Consider the following 12,593-nt stretch of genomic DNA (forward strand, 5'->3'; position numbering starts at 1 on the left):
CCTCCCCACTCAGTTAGACTTCCAAATGTCACAACAGAATAATCCAAGCTCTCTCTCTCTCTCTCTCTCTCTCTCTCTCTCTCTCTCTCTCTCTCTCCTGAGCACAATTCCATTGATGCTGCTGCCTTTGCTCCAAAATGATGAATGTTGACCTCTCGATTAATAAAAGTGGGGGATATGATAAAAGTTTCTATTAGGAACCCTTCATAAAACAGAAGTACTTTGCAGACTGTGAGTGCCCTCGTCTGTTTGGAGTTTTCTCATATCCTCATATCCTGCTCAGTGAGTTTCACATCATTAAAGACATTGAGAGTCATGTTGCAGCCAAGTCCCACTGTAATGCTGGATGTCTCCTGTCATGTGTATTCTTTGAAAGAGATGAAACTTGAGAATGCTTCACATGAGTGAAAATCCAGGAGTGATGGATCAGGTATGGTTTTACTGTTATCCTCCTGAATGTGGCAGCCTTCATTGACGTAGATGAATCAGTAGTTTTGCTGGTATGTGTGCTGCTAATAGATGCACTGTATGAATGTGTGTGTGAATGGGTGAATGGCAAACTGTACTGTAGAGCGATGTGATTGAGTGGTGATCAAGACTAGAAAAGCACGATATAAATACAAACCATTTACCAGTTGTAAACCCACAGACACTTAATCCCCAACTCTGCAGGTACCCTGTGGACCATGAATAGTTTAATGTCCACAAACAAACAAATGTAGAGGAAAACCTAACCTCATTGGTGGATTCCGTTTTAACAAAGTTTAGATGTAAAACAATTGTCAACATAAGATGAATAGAATTGCTGAAGCTGTTAATTAGATGATTTCAGTATCAGATGGATGGTGACTTGGTTGAGAATAGATTGTTTAAAAGGAGATCTTTGCTGAAATCTGTAGCATATGTTCACAGACAATTGCAGCAAAAATGGCATCATTGCTTTGCAGTGAGACTGTCATTTGCTCTGGGTAAATTTTATCTAACCAAAATGAAAAAGTGAGATATCAATGGCATTGTCAGCTGAATAGGTGCCACGTGACACCTTGACAGGAGTCATTCTACGATTTCAACATATGTAGAAATGATAAATAAGAAAATCATCCAGGTCTTTAGATGTAGCCTAACCAGTTAGCAGAATTTACAAACTGCTACTGTTTGTAGGAACTTTAGTTTAACACCAAGCACTAAATTTTGATGATGCCTGATAAAACACAAGGATGTCAGGCTGCATCCGTCCCTCAGCATTGGACAGCGATTCTTTGGACGAAGTACAAACCAAAGCCATAGAGTTTAATAGACATACACCCATGCTGCCATGCTGGCACATGGACCTGCCGGCATGGAAGTAGGGGAGGAGAAAGACAGATGGAGGAGACAGAGAAGACAGGAGGATGGCAGACACACAAGACTGATGGGGGAAGAGAGCGATATGTAAAGGACTCACTCCCACATGAAGGCAGGATGAAATGTGAAGCCTCTACGGTCTGAGTAAAAATGAAAGAGAGGAGGATAGTACCGAGGGTGGAGGATAGATGATAAATGGTCTGGTCTCTAATCATATCTACAGGGTCTATAATTAGGGCTAAAGTAGTCACATGTTGTAATCATACACTATATCTACATGTACATATGTATATATGTATATACTGCCCGTTAAACATAGCTATGTTTGGGGTGGGTGCACTCCCTGAACCTGACCCATCTTATTAAGTGGGTGAAACCCATACTTTTTACTCACTAATCAGAAGGTTGGTGGTTTCATCCCAGGCCCCTTCAGTCCGCATTCCAAAGTGTCCTTGGGCAAGAAACTGCCCCTGACAGCTGGTCTGACAGTGTGTGAATGATGAGATGAAAGGGACAGCATATAGAAGTGCTGTATGAACCTGTGTTTGAATGGGTGAATGTGACTTGTATTGTAAAGTGGTTTGAGTCGGACTTGTTTAGCTTGGCTTAGCATAAGGAGTGTAATTTGTAGTTTAAGGTGGAGGTATTGTATGTGGAGGTATGTGTTGGAGCTATTTTTGACAAACAACACTTTATCTTTCTGTGTAGTATTTCCAGCTAGTGTGTGAGTTGTCACGAAAGAGTCATTGATCACGGGTTCTGCTTTCAGACCAGACTCCACACAGTCACTGCAAGCAGCTGTTCTTCTCTCAGAAATATTATACATTTCTTAAAACCACAAACTGTTCCCACATTTCTCTCTGCACAAGTAAAGCAAATGAAGTACAACATCTTCATTATTGAGGGATATAGGTATCATCAGATATTCAAGCTGGCTGACTATTGGCTATACGTTTTGGAAAAGAAAACCTCAGAATTTCTTGTCCCACTCTGTACATATTTTGGTTAGGACCAAAGTCCATTTATTACTAAATGTAAGGGATTATCAATAAAAATGTTATATAACATGACTACCAGGCATTTTACTGTGTTCAAACTTCAAAAATCACTCTACCTGCCTCTGACTCCTGTCATCCTCATATCCAGTTATGCCTCTTTAACAAGCAATAGAGCAACAAACCTTTTATGGCTTGTCACCACATCCTAGCACCTCTGCTACTGTCCCGCTTGGAAAAATTCTATTATTCCTAATTCCTGTGACCCAATTTATAGTGAGCCTGCTACCACAGTATCCTAATCTTATCCACTGCCCCTTTTTGTCCAGGTCTCCTGAATTCTGTCCTTGAGACATGCACAGAGGTGTTTTGTCCAGATGACCCAGAAGATGGAGTACGACTTGGTGGGACCAGGAAGAAAGTGAGATCAGTAGACCTGGGTGTCTTCTGCTCTGCCGGTCTAACAGCGGCAACCTTGGAGTCCCACCAAGACATGATTTTCACATGATTATGAAATAAATTGAAACAGGTGACTGTTTGTTTAGTACCATAGAAGAAACTCAACATCTAACTGACGTCTTTTGCAGTGTGAACACAGCAACATGCGCAAAGATTTAATGTGCCAAAAGAATGATCCACATGAGTTGCTGCCTCTGCCAATGAGAGGCTACCTTGCACCTGCCTGTTCTCCATGATTGATGTTATTTCTTCCTCATTGATGTGGTTCCTATTGAGCCACCTGCCCGGATCATCACCGTTGCCAACTCTGTGTTCAACACCCTCACATCTGCTGCTGAAGGAGAGTACACGAGTCAGTCTCAGTGAGAGGGATGCTGGGTCACATAAAGTATGTTGATGTATTGTATTCCTCCTCCCTAGCTGACGTGGCATCAGCCCTGTGATGGGGAGACCCCCTGGCTGCCTCCGTCCACAGGCAGCTGTCATCCTGCTTGTTTTGTCATTCACAGTCCGTGTCTCCCCTCCACTTTACAGCCACTATGGCCATGACTGCAGTGGGCCACATACACTGACTCTGAGTGGAAACCTCCTCCTCAATTCACTACAACTGGATGTGGGCCTATGTTAGTGTAACTTTTTGGCTCCTTTATTTGTTTCTTGTATTTTTGTTTGTATATTTAATTAGTCAAGTGTGAGTCAGATTTAACCGCTTCAAGCCTTTATACATCATGAGACGTCCTTCTCAGGGAGGTTTTTATACAATTGCACTGTTGACCTTTCTTTTAAGAGAAGATGTTTAAAGTGCAAAAACAATAGCTGCTCCATGTGTGCAATAATTCCTCTGAGGAATTGATTTTGTAGGTGTATAGTGTTGAATGTGTCTTATTTAGCTCTAGTCTCGTTGTCTGATTCTACCATAGTAGTAGACCACAACCACAAAATCATTGTTGTTACTGAGAAACTCAAAAAGTCAAACAGAGACACAACTTAAAAATAAGCCATTATGGTGATAAAAATCTCTATGCATTATGCTTAATATTTATAGAGAAATGTTAGTGGTTAGTGAAACTGTAAATAGGACATCTGTCCTAACCAATCAGACTTAAAGGGATAGTTCACTGAAAAATAAATATTCACTCATTATCTACTCAGATAATGGAGGAGTGGGTGAAGTGCTTGAGTCCACAAAACACTTTAATAGCCTCAGGGATTTGAAATCCAATACAATTGAAGTACTGGTGATATATTTTTCAAACGTAATAAAACAATAGAAAAAAACAACACATTTGACTTGAAATGGCGTCATTTACACCATGTTTTAAGCCTTAAAGCTCGCAGGTGGAAGTGGTGATGCTAGCGGATGTAGCGATGCTACCGCGCACTGCAAGTGCCCTTGGGCGTGAGCTTGTGTGCAGTGTGTGTGCATTTCAGGTGTGTGTGAGTGAACGTGCCTCCAAAGAGGATATCAGAGGACATTTAGGTTGAAAACATGGTGTAAATGACGCCACTTCGAGTTTATATGAATGTCGGGGCTTTCGGACACTTGGATGACACCACACAAGCAGCATGGAGGCATTTAGTTTTTTTCTGTTGTTTTTTTACATTTGAAGAAATCCCTGTTTACTTCAATTGTATTGGATTTGGCTGCAACGCTGTTTACCCCTGAGACTCCAAAAGTGTTTCATGGACTCAAACACTTCACCCACCCCTCTATCGGCATAGTGGTGAGTAGACATTGTGTGGTTGCATATCAATCAAATTGTATTGGTATAACCCATATTCACAATTTGTCTCATGGAGCTCAACAAGGTGAGTCATCCTCTACCCTTAACCTTCAACAAGAGTAAGGAAAAAAACAGGGGAAAGAAACATAGAAACCTCTGAGAGAGCCACATGTGAGGGATCCCTCTCCCAGGATGGACTGAAGTGCAAACATGCTGCGGGTAGCAGTCAACAAAATTACAATATTCACAACATTGATTACACATTACCCGTTGTTTGTGGCATGAAGACATATGTCAACAACTGAGCTGGAGATTGATGGAGCTGTAAATGCTGTTTAGAATAGAATACTCAATGTGATGTTTTTCTGGTCAGTGTGAAACATTTAGTGTTTTCTGCTACTGGAAAACGCTCACACAGCTTCTGTGTCAGCTGAAAAACAGCATCACTGGGCCACTGCAAAACAAACAGTCAGCAAGACATCACATAACACAAATAACAAAAGTGCATGAATGAAGTGAAACAAAGTGTATATTCAGACTTACTGACAGGACAACATGAAGCGGGCAATGTATAGAGTTTAGCTTCTGACCTCTTCTTGTACCTTTCTGTCAGTTTTATAATAACCATTGTATTATTAGACAGACAGTATACTCTTATTTAGAAAGTCTGTTCTAATAGAGGGTCAGACAGTTTGTTCCTTCATGGTCTTAAGTTTACAGCATAAGCTCCCGTTTATGGCACATCCTTTAAGGTATGCAGTTGATTCAAAAGACGGTAGGCCTCTAAAACCAGGTGTATTTGCTGCAGTCTAAAGTATTGAGATTTATGTTTACTTTGAAGCAGTTGTCTTGCATGAGAGTACGTAGAGGAGGGCTGGAGAGGAAATAAGAGAAAATGAAGGCAAGTGTTTTGAATAAGCAATTAGAGTGGCAGAGTTTCAGATGTTGTTGACATTCTGAATCAATTAAATCTGGAGCAGACGTTTGAAAATGTGAGGGCAGCAGAGTCCTTGAGAGAGTTAGGATTCATTCCAAGCCAATGAACAGATATTTTTCAGTAAAAATTATCACAATTATAAACTGTAATCACTGTTATCACCTTGTATGGGCAGTATCCAGTCCAATATGATAAAAGGGGCAATCGCAACGTCAGGTCACTCCTAATGGACAGTTCAGAGAACTGCTAGGGAACCACAGCTGATGTGAAGATGGTTTCTCATGATGGATATCTTAAGAGGCTACATTGAATCTTGTGGTCATAACCTTGGACTTATAATACCCAAACATTCCAGTTCTCTCTCCTGAACATGGCAGCCATTAGAGCTGCTGGATATTAGAATTTTATTGTGAGCATTTTAGCACGCTGATGTTAGTTTTTGACTCAAAACACAGCTTTGACTCAAAGCCTGCAAAGCCTAAAGTATTCGCCTGGTGAAACATAAAATCTTCAGTTTATATCAAAATATTTTCAACTGACAGTGAGAATGTGGAGGTCTGTAACATTACACCACCTGTCAGCCTCAGATCCTGTGGCTTCTCTTAGGAAGTTTAGAATCACAAAGTTCCCACAGTGAATCATTTACAAAATAAACACTCATGGCCTGTTGAGTTTTTCTGTGACGGTCTATTTCTGTGAAGAGCAACAGTAACAAGGAATGTCCATCCATCCATTATTTAAAGTGCTTATCCTGGGGCCAATCCCTACTGACACTGGGAGAGAGGCAGGGTAGTCCCTGTACAAGGTGCCAGTTCATCACTGACATATAGAGACAAACAACCGTACACGTTCACATTCACCCCTGCTGTCTTCAGTGAACCTGCATGTGTTTGGGAGGAAACAAACTCCAAAGAGAAAGGTTCAAATTCAGAATCCTCCTATTATCTCATTTAAAGATTAAAGAAAACCCTCAAACTATCATCCCATCATGACATAATTGATGTCAGCATCATCTAGCTCCACAAACCTTAGCATTCATACTGGTATAAACCACAATTACTTCATTTCATCCAACGCTTTACACTGCTGAGTATTAACGACTATCACTAATGTTTCTCCGCCAGCACACAGGTTGAGAAACCAGATCCTGTACTATCAGGTTTCACTGGACTCCCGAATCTCCATCCAACCACCACACCCCACCCCACTGCCCTATCGGCCTGCCAGCTCCACTCAACCACCTGCCTGCTCTGTCTTGACCAGAAAGCCTGTGGATACCCAATAAGAGCCACTTTTCTGGATGTGGCGAGAGAGACGCGTTGATCTTTTTAGAGGCCAATGACTATGGGCGTCTGAGGAAAAGCTGGCGTTTCACAGGGAAACATTTTATGTAATGACAAAGTTTTTGAGTGGCTTTGAAAGTACAATATAAACAGAAGCCAGTCATCAATATGCACTCAGTACCAATCACACCGTAATGTGTTCAACATGCTCTAAACTGGAATTAAAGCATTTAGACTTGTTCTAAGGTATGACGCATAAAAGCTCTCTGCTTAGTTTAATAAAGACCAGACCTCTTATTTGACAAATTATAGATCTAAAACTCACTTACAAACAGGAACTCATCAAAGAGGTGTATGACTAACACCGTTTTGAACAAAATGATCAAACAGAAGGCAATCGAAAAGGGAGACATCATGAATAGCCAGACTGAATAGCTTAGTCTCTCGATTATGTTTCAAGATGCAGGCATGTTGTGAAGCCTTCTGCTTCCTCTTGCAGGGGCGTCTAAATCCAAGAGTCAAATGCAACCATGGTGTGTGAACCAAAAGGAATCACTCTAAAACAGAAATAATTGGTAAAATGTGAGCAGATCTAACTCCACGGGGACAGAAATTAAACTCATGTAGCCACAAAGAAAAAAATTAACGATGCTGCTCTCCATCTATCTAGATCATCCCTGAACTATCTAAACGATTACTTTTGCAACTCTGTAATTATGTCACCTTTCACATATCAGCCTCTGTGCTCAAATGTCAGGATGTGTTAATTTCAGGAAGTGTGGAGAGCGGCACCCAAGAGAAAACAGATGGCCCATGTGCATCTTGTGGAAGCTCAGAGGAAAGTTAAAAAAACAGGATGCTTATCTTCACAAACACAGGAATATTCCAGCCTCTGTAACACAACCGTATCTTATTTGTAATTCTGTCTCTGAGCATGGTATTTGATGAAGTTTCAGAAGATGTATTATGGTAAATGTAGGGTGCAGCCTTTTTGGACTCTGACCCATTCAAAGTCAAATCTGACATCTGTCAGCATCTGTTGCTGCAGTCTTAACTATTTTATTTAGTTTCTTGTCCAAGCATCATGGGACTGTGAGTTTAAATGGCTGGAATAGCGCTTTAATATCCCAAAGGAAAGGGCCTCACTACATTTTTGACACTCTCATTTTAATGTCATGTATAGTAAATAGCAAACTAGATGGAAATAATCTGTTTTACAATATTATAGTGCCAACACAAATTCAAAGACACTATAAAAGTGATTGGCAGTTGCTTCCCTTTCAATACATGTATATGTGTAGATGAAGGAAAGAGGCAGTTTTACAGCACCTAGTGTGTCAAAATGAGAGGAGACGAGAGGAGCGGAGGCCAGGAGCCAGGCCACACCTAATTGTACTGGAGTCAAAATAGAAACATCTCTCTGCATATTCACCAGATCCTGTACATTCCCTCACATGCTGCGATGCTGTTTGAAGAAACCCGGCAGCAACGTGACCACTAACAGACCAATCCCAGTATATCTCTGTTTATCCCGACCAGTAAAACTACTTCGCAATGGGTCAGCCAACTGGAAAATTCCAAACTAAAAGAATCAAAACCATAGAATTGAAATAATTTTCAATTATAGGCTAGAATCCACCTTTTTAAAAGCATGTATCTGAGGAACACAGACACAGACACACGCACACCCAACACACACACACACACACCAAACACACACACACACACACACACACACACACACACACACACACACACACACACACACACACACACACACACACACACACACACACACAAAGACGAAGGAGGGATATGGGAATACAGACAATAATAATAAGAGAGAGATGAGCATTACTCTTTATATTTGTATTTTTCATAATAGTTGTATTATATCGTTTCTGCATCTGCCTATATTTCTGATCGCAGGCATTCATACAACCGCGCGCGCGCGCGCACGCGAGAAAGAGAGCGAGAGAGGGAGAGAGAGAGAGAGAGAGAGAGAGAGAGAGAGAGAGAGAGAGAACATCTCTGACCATTGGATCATGCAAATATGAGTCAAATGTTTTACCCCGGGCAGGCACAGGGTAAGATTGAGGCGCGGCTGGAAGACTTGCCTCACTGGACAAACACGGGCTGGTAATTACACACAGCGTGGATGTAGGTTATCTGTTCTGCAGCCCTCAGTAAAGTGATTTCAGTGTGCAGGATTTATTAGCAGTACTAAGCCAGTAAGGATGAAATCCATCCCCGCTGCTTTAAGACTCCGCACACACAGAGACAGAAAGAAACGAGGTGACTTACTTGTTGTAAATCGCTTCCACATGGGTTTCAGGGGTAGACGGTGCGGGCATTTTCTTCTTCCTCCTCCGCTTTTGTATGTTCCCGTGCTGAGCGCCGATAAACGAAATCCAGCGTTGGAGCAGCAGCTGATGGCTGCGACCAACCGAGCGAGGGAGCGGCTGTCTGACTGAGAGGAGACGATCCTCTTCAGCACCACACCACTGTGAACAGCTCCCGCTGACGTCACTGACCAGATACGACGCCACGCCCTCTCCCCTAGCGACCGCCTCTGGAGAGAGAGAGAGAGAGAGAGAGAGAGAGAGAGAGAGAGCTTAGACTACTGTATAATCATTTCTTACTCTGGATAATTGGACTGTGGGTTTCCAGGCTAATAAATCCTTGAACCAAGGGTGAGGAACCCTTTTCTTACCAATGGCCATTTCATTTTTTGTATCATCCATCGAGGGCCGCACAGTAGGGCCTTGCAGCATCCGAACATTAAATATCATGTTTTTATCGTCTGAAAGTCTGAAAGAAAGCGCAGCCTCTGCTGGTAATCCACTAAACTGGTTTTGAGTTGGTGACAACATGAGTGATTTGGACCAATCGAGAGTTAAGTGTGTTTCTTAAGTCAGCTTGATCCCTCACTTCACACAGCGGCTTGGCTAGCATAATGTAAGTGTTTGCCTTAGTTTTTCTCTGTGGAAATAGACATAAGAAAGGGGTTTACCAGTAAGTTAAGCTCAACTAATGACGATGGTCGCTCAGCAGCAGCTACAGCCTCAGTACAAGGTTCACCCACCTCTAGTAATGAAACAAGAATTATTACTTTTAAGTGTATGTTTGCCTATACAGATATGTAAGAGCAGAATAAATGGTCCTGAGCTTCATGCTGTCCTAGTCCTGCTTGTTTGGTGAGTGGTGCTGTGCATGGAGTTGACGTAATTGTCCCAATATCATTGTGTGTTAGTTTAGTGCGTGATCAACTGACTAAGGCCTTGGAGTCAGACAGTTGGTGGAATGAAATGTAAGGTTTGATAGTGAAGTGACTGAGACTTGTGATGGGAATCTGAAAATACAAGAGGCTGGAACACCAAATTTGTCTTTGTGTATTTTAATAGGGGCTTTCTGCAGAAAGGATCAACACAGAGGGTCACAGGGATCTCAGAGTGTTGATGGAGAACAGTCAAATCCAAGGATCTTATATAGAAGAACTAAGGCTGTTTGTCTGAGCCAGTTCAGACTGGTTCTGTAGGCGCAGTTTGAGACAGGAATTAAGACACAGGAAACTGATTTGCATATGTTTCCTTTGAAGATAAAGCAGATGGAAATTAAGTTCTTGGACAGTCAATAAGTAATAGAAAGGTCATAAAGGTATTAGACAGGTCATATAGGTTTCAGGTCACAAACAGTTCAGGTCATAAACGTCTCAAACAGGTATACAAAAAGTGACTTTTCAACTACAAAATAGTTTTCCACCAGCCTTAATTTTTTTCCACTACAGACTCCAATTCAGCCATTGTATAAATAATCGGCTATATTGTCGGGTCACAATTCATATCGGCCGACATCATTGAATTTAAGTTAAAAAGTGTATACATTTTCTTTGTCGGATTTTAACATATTTTTGATATTCGACATGAATACATTGTTGAATTTAAAAAATCCTTTGATTGTTATAAAAATCAGATGCCCTGACATTGAATATCCTCTGGAACCAGGACTGGTCAGACGACATTATTGAAGACATATATCACACTAAAATCACAATGTAATGGCTGGAACTGCATCTCTTTGGCAACATGTCTGTCATGTCGGTTATGTTCATTTCCTTTTGTTTACTTTTCATTTCCTCAAACCTCAAATGCCTGAAGGAGCCTTGCAAACTTACCTGAACGTATTCTGATGTCGTAGCAGCTTTGGTTCTTGGAGAGAAGATGGAGTTTTAATCTTTTCCACTTGTACTTTCAACAGCACAGTACACAAACAACTTTAAAAAACAGTCAATCCTCTCTTCCGTCAAACTCAGCAGTGATACCACACATAAAAAAATGTTTTTAGTTGATCTTTATTTGTTAAGTCTGTTGTTTCATGAGAGGCCCGAGAGAAAAACTGAAAAATATTGTATTTTCATTCTATTTACTGTATTTTCTAGTATTGTATTTATTGTCTTTAACTACATCAACAATCTGCACAGTGACAGCTCTTGAATCCAAACCGATACTTCGGAACAAACTGACTTTGCTCCACAGCAGCAAACACAGCTCCTTTATGAATTATCCTTGTAAATGAGATTTCAGTTTATTAACTATTAGCTCACTCACCACAGAACTAATGTTAAATGTTCTCTGTCTGAATATGATCTTGTGAGAGCTGCTTGTTGAGAATCCCAAAATCCAAACTCCACCCAAGTGTGTTAATGTTATTTAATGTTATGATAATTCATGTTAATTAATTATGTCCAAGATCCTTTGTTCTTGTAGCTCATCTAGTTTAGCAACATGTATTGCAGTTGCAATGATGCTTGAGACTGTTCTTTTTCATCCCTGTGAGTGTGTCCCCAAAACTACAACAAAAAATGTTAATTTCTCCTGAAAATTGTGACATTCCACATCTAATCTTTTTTTATCTACATTCATGGCGACTGAAAGCAATGATATGTGGCCACATGTGTGTTTAATTGCCCTTACTGCTGCCTGACAGGCATACAGCAAGTAGGGACCGTACTGAAAAACAAGTTAGTTACTATTTTATGTTATTTTTATCTTTTATCACATTAAATCAAATTATAATCATAATAATGTTTTGTATTGATGAGTTGTCACATTACCCTAAACAATCTGGCTCACAGCCCTTATATGGTCAGAGGCAGGATGTTGTTCACCCGTGCAGCTAATGATGAGTTCATGTGTGAAATGGAGTTATCACTGTCTTTATAAATCATACCTGATAAACCATGATTAGCTGCTGAGCAGCACAAATGTATTCATTACTAATAACTTAATGATTAATTGCTCCTTTGCACAGCCCCACAGAAAGTGTCACATCATATTGAGTAATTACTAGTAGTTCCTCATTACTCATGATTAGTATAGACTGAGCTTTTATTGGGGAGTTCATAAGAACCTTATACCTTGATGAAGTTGCTGATAATAAATTAGAGACAAAGGCATCAACAAATATTCTGTCCTATTCTGTTGTGTTGACACCTTAGAATGAATATAACAAACAATTATGTACCAGTCAGTAAGCTGAAAGGTTTGATGGAGCTGTGTGGAAAGACAATTACTCAAAACATAAACTTATAATGTCATAACTTGCATTTACATATTAACATAATGTCTTAATCTCTAGCAAACATGAGTCAGCTTTCCATAAAAATGTACTGGATATTTTAACCAGATTTCCAGGAAATCTGCAAAAGAAAAGTTAGAAGAACAGCAGTTGGAAGCAGTTGTGTCAACTAGAGGATGTTAGATAAACCACAAAAATGCTTCTCCCTTGCCCAGAATCAAGAAGATTTTGCAGCCTTATCTGAACACAGTGGTTTTCTGTGTTCCTCACTAGT

The 12,593-nt window shown here is 40.5% G+C and overlaps 1 protein-coding gene across 1 annotated transcript in view; it reads right to left on the reverse strand.

Annotated features, from left to right (window-relative positions):
- Positions 1–9,280, reverse strand: part of smpd3 (sphingomyelin phosphodiesterase 3) — a 65,845-nt gene extending 56,565 nt beyond the window's left edge. Inside the window, exon 1 of the mRNA XM_034587384.1 lies at positions 9,047–9,280. The gene's annotated coding sequence lies outside the window, so the exon portion shown is untranslated. The remainder of the gene's footprint in view (positions 1–9,046) is intronic.
- Positions 9,281–12,593: the final 3,313 nt, after the last annotated feature.

Source organism: Hippoglossus hippoglossus, chromosome 6 (genome assembly GCF_009819705.1).
Source record: "Hippoglossus hippoglossus isolate fHipHip1 chromosome 6, fHipHip1.pri, whole genome shotgun sequence".
NCBI lineage: Eukaryota > Metazoa > Chordata > Actinopteri > Pleuronectiformes > Pleuronectidae > Hippoglossus > Hippoglossus hippoglossus.